Genomic DNA, 5,000 nt, shown 5'->3' with positions numbered 1-5,000 from the left:
TAGTTACTCCGAAAGCTATTGTGATGTGTGTGAAGCCAGGTGATGGCAGATTTTAAAAGAAACAAACCAACAAAACAAACGGTATGAAAACTGAACCAAAAAAACACTGAAGGCAGAGAGCAGCTACAACAGCAGTCACTCTTTTACGGTAGGGACACATACACACGAATTTGCGAACTTTGCCATTCATTCCTATGACGGAGGCGAAGGCAAGCAATGGCAAGCGAAAGCAAGCGAACAGGAGCGAAGCGAAATTATTAAAGAAAGTTTAATGTTATGCAAATGAGGAGCGAATTCGCCTGCCGTGGCCCAATCAAATCAACAACATCACTGTTCCATTCCATTTGATTCGCCGCGACGACCTGATGACGGTTGGATTTCGCTTCGCTCGCTTCGCCTCCTATGTGTCCCTACCGTTAGACAGCAGATGATGGCTGATGCCTTTGGGAACCTACGGAGACGTACTGCACATTTTAGGGTGTTTTTTTTTATTATTCTTTCATATTCTTCATTTTAATGATTCCATCTTCGGCGTGAAGTGTGACTTCTTTTGTGTTTTATCTCCGTTTTCCAGTACAGTATGGTTTTGGGGACCGGTCGTTTTTGTCTTTTAAGAGATCAGCTCTGAATCCCTCTCTCTTTTGAAAACATCCAGAAATAGCTCTTTTATAGTCCTGTTTTGAAGGATTACTGCCATTGCTGTGAAAATGACTATTATTTTGCTGGGAGAGTGGGAAAAAGAGGAGGAGAGAGAGAGTGAGAGAGGAGACGGACAAAGCCAGACGGAGCCACAAGGGAGAGAGGGAGGGGGCAAGAAAGAGAGGGAGAAGGATTGAGAGAGAGATACAGTTGGACTCCTCTCCTCTCCTGACCGCTGCTTGAGGTGTGGGAGCGGGTTGGGAAAAGAGCCTGTTTGTATACAGTTGTGGAAAGCCCCAGTAAGCCTGAACTTCCCTTGTTCCCACACACACATGCACGCAAAGCAGACTTACAATCTCAAACTCACACAACACACATGGGTGCTCTCTCACACACACACACACACACACACATGCTATGGACACACATACACTCTGCGCATAAACACTTATAAGTGGCAGATATCAAGTCCCAGACCCCAGATTTGGTGCTGTGTGATGAGGTCATGGGGACTGTGTTCTGTTGTGGAGCTTGACAAGACTGCTCTCCTGTCTTCTCACTTCTAGTGTGTGAAGCACGAAGCCCTTAAAGGGGTATGCCACTATTTTGGGGCTTAATACAGTTAAAATCGTTGGCCAGGGTTTATAAAGGTGGTAAAATGTCTTATTTTTCATGTAAGCCGTTGTCTTGCTTTAAGACAAGTTAAAAGAGGGAGCATGTCGCTAAGCTTGTGAAAGTCAATGGATCCATGTAGCATGCTACATGCTACACGGATCCATTGACTTTCACTAGCTTAGCGACATACGCTTAACATGAAATATAAGACACTTACCACTTTATAAACCCTGGCCAACGATTTTAACTGTATTAAGCCCCAAAATAGTGGCATACCCCTTTAAACCCCCTGTGAACTACACCAATCATCTCACTGCAGCATCTCAACAGGGAATTTTTTTTTTTTTTTTTTTTTTTACAGCTCTGCTCTGCACAGCTTCACCTCGCTCAGTCCATCCCCTGGCAACTCCCATTACTCTCCTCTCTCACCTGAAGGCCCAGCCACCTCATCCTCCTCTGAGCTGGAAACGACATTCATTCATTCATTCGTTAATTTTTAAAGACTGAGACACACAGAGGAATGCACACAGGGGGCTGTCCCAGTCGTATGCTGGGCATTGGCTGGGCTGCCTAAAAAGACGACGAGGCCAGTGAAGCCAGTAAGTTTTCTCGACTGTGAACCTACACTTGAAGCTGTTTTCATAAACAAGACCTTCATCACCTCTTGGAACACACATTGCTGTGGATGGAAATGGAAGGTGGTGATTGGACCTACATTAAGGTGGTGGTGCTTCACTCCTGATTCCCTTTCACTCAAACCGAACTTGGCAAATGGTGATTGGACAGGAGTGGAGTGGATTGAAATGGAGTGGGTTTGAACTGGCTGTGCTGGAGTTTATATGGAGTTGGACTTGGTGCTTTGGGCACAGGGGGGAAATGGGCATGGTGCCATCTAACTGCACTGGAGCTGTAGAAGGAAGAGACTGTAGAGGACGAGGGTGGTTTAGGGGCTCGAGGGGCAGCAGTGGAGAGACGCCACTACTGAAGGTCATGGCCAGCGGTTTACCCTCTTGAAATTCACGAGTAATAGCCTTCTCTCCTCCTGGAGCAGAGCACTGGAGGAGCAGAGAGATGGCTGCTGGGGGAATGGATGGGTCAGGCACTCGGGAAGGTGCCAGGGGCACACACTGCTCTGACTGATAATGGGACCAAATTGGAGCCAGGGAGGACCAACCACATCTTTCTTTTCCCGCCACATCAATGTCAGCCCTCCTGGTGTTTTTTTTATTTTTATGATTCTGTCTGCATGAACTGAAGATACACACCGCTGTTTCTCATTGGGCTGGTATTTTGTCTGTTTTTTTGGGGTTTTTTTGTCTTTTCTCTTTCTCCTCTGATGGTGCAGGCCGAACTCGATGGCCCTTTAGCATTTAAGACACACACACACACACACACATCTGGCTCCTGATCAGAGCGGTGTGTGTTTCTCCAAGACTCTTGAGCCCATCTGGATTAGGAGGAATGCCATGTGGCTGCACTGATGCTCCTGCAGAAAAGACCTTTCTTACACACACACACACACACACACACACACACTTTGTTTTTCCAGTCTAGCGCACATCAACTGTAAAACAGATCTGTGTGTGTGTGTTTGTGTGCGTGTGCGTGCCTGCGTGCGTGCTAGGACAGCGCTCATGGGATGCTGAGATCTTTGTGTTTGTGTTCTCATGTGATCAGTGCTTTGCATGTTTGCCTATCAATCAGTTTTCTTGTTTCCCCCCTCAATACACACACACACACACACACACACACACACACACACACACACACACACACACACACACACACACACACACACACACACACACACACACACACACACACAAACACACACACACAGGCAGGGTATGCTCTAGACTGCACCCCGAATCCTGCCTTTGACAGAATGTGAAGACCTTTAATATGAACTACAGTATATTACCTGTACTGTTTATGTTTGTACTGTTTTTTTTCTCCTTGTTAGATAAATTGCAATATGGATTGAGAGAGTTTCTTTCATACGTATGTGACACGATGAGTGAGACGGGTTGATGAGGAGACCTGTGGATGTCTCTGACCGGTTCTGAACCTAAGATGCTGGTTATCTGACCATTGACCCCCCCCCCCCTTTCCAATTTTAAATCCTTCTGCAGTGTCCGGTTTCTCCTGCGTACAGCAGATGGCTTACAGTTATGGCGGTGTGAGCGGAATTGTGTGCGAGTGTGTGCATCTGTCCGTGCATGCATGTAACTTCTGAAAGCTCCTGTCAATCATTTCTTAAACGTTGACGTTCTTGCACCCGGGAAGATGGGTGTTCATGGGGATGTGCCAATCATCAAAACCCCTTTTCAATACCTGCTGGTGTTCCCAGTCTGTGCGCCAGCATTCAACAACACCTCGGCAACAAAAACACACGAGCCTGTTTGAATCAATTGTGTTGTGACTTTATTTTTCTTTGCAGACTCTTTATAGTATGGTATAAAGTGAAGTCTCACTGTTTTTAAAAAAAGTGGTCGTTTTGTCTCTGTTAATATTGTAATGCTAGACCATTGTATATATGCCGTAAATAATGTTTGAAACATTTGCAATTGCAAAAACGGTGACCTGTTTGCAGGTTATATCGCAATTCATAGCAAATTCATGTCCAGTCATGGTTCATGTTGTTTTTGCTTTTTATTTGAATTAATCTGTAGAAAATGTTTATTTTTTAATTATTTTTTAATTCTTATTTTACCTGTCATTTTGATTAGTAAGCACAAATTGATTTTGCTTTTTTTGCATATGTGAAAAAAAAATGTTTGAATCTCAATGCAATGTTTTGATAAGACTTTTAAAAAATTGACTTAGACTTTTAGTTTTGTTTGTTTTATTTTGTCTTTTATATTTTTTCATTTACTAAAATATTGTACATGTTAAACCTGTGGATTTATTGAGCTTGAACTCAGTGTTTTCAAATTAAAGTAACATCAATTTAAGTTCTATCTTGTGCTTGTCTTTATCTTCCTGCACCTGTTGAGTGTGGCCTGTAAAACTGCATAGTGTATCGTGTCCTAGTAATGTAATTATGCTTTCCTAATGAGTCCTTAAACATTTCTTAAACATAAGTAATGTATTAATCGCCATTTGAAACTTGTATTGCATTACTACATTGCTCCAAGTCAAAGCGGTGGCGCTGTCTCTGTTCGAGGTCTTATGAGGGGATTTGTGTTCTTGTAGGTTATTGCATTATTGCGAAATAATTATATCATCAGCTTCTGCATACTTTCCGTAAACATTTCAAGGTACCATGACGGCAATGCATGCAGCTGTGGCATAACAGCTGTGGAGGAGCATCCCAACAAAACTGCTCAGTGGCCGCAAGCTGCGGTTCTGAGTATCACCAGCAGAGGGCAGCATTGCGGCACCGGTTACGGTAATCCGCCTCAAGGCCACACAACTGAACTCCTCCACTTTCCCAGTGACAACAGGAAAAAAAATATCCCAGCAAAAAAAAAAAAATGCTGCCAAGCTGCATAAACAAGAGAGGAATATGCCAGATGGGATACTGCATTAAAAAGCATTACGCCGGCCTAAAAATAGAGGCAGAACACACATGCAGCTTGTTTAGAGGTCCATTAAAAGGAATAAGGGGCTGTAAACGACACCAAATAGCCTTTCAAGCCTCCTAAACTGGCTATGACCGCATCATTGTTTGTTTCTCCACTCTTCACGGCCATAAGGCTATTTTGGAGAGCTCATAATATTTGTCGAAGCGTGGAAAATAACGG

The 5,000-nt window shown here is 43.8% G+C and overlaps 1 protein-coding gene across 1 annotated transcript in view; it reads left to right on the top strand.

The window, feature by feature from the left end:
- ttyh3a (tweety family member 3a) overlaps positions 1 to 4,208 on the top strand; it is a 105,363-nt gene extending 101,155 nt beyond the window's left edge. The window contains exon 14 of the mRNA XM_063185328.1: positions 1 to 4,208. This exon is cut by the window's left edge and continues 1,647 nt beyond it. The gene's annotated coding sequence lies outside the window, so the exon portion shown is untranslated.
- The last annotated feature ends 792 nt before the right edge of the window (positions 4,209 to 5,000 follow it).

The sequence above is a fragment of the Engraulis encrasicolus genome, chromosome 2 (genome assembly GCF_034702125.1).
Source record: "Engraulis encrasicolus isolate BLACKSEA-1 chromosome 2, IST_EnEncr_1.0, whole genome shotgun sequence".
Classification (NCBI taxonomy): domain Eukaryota; kingdom Metazoa; phylum Chordata; class Actinopteri; order Clupeiformes; family Engraulidae; genus Engraulis; species Engraulis encrasicolus.
Note: the sequence above shows the minus strand (reverse complement) of the source record. Positions and strands in the feature narration are given on the sequence as shown.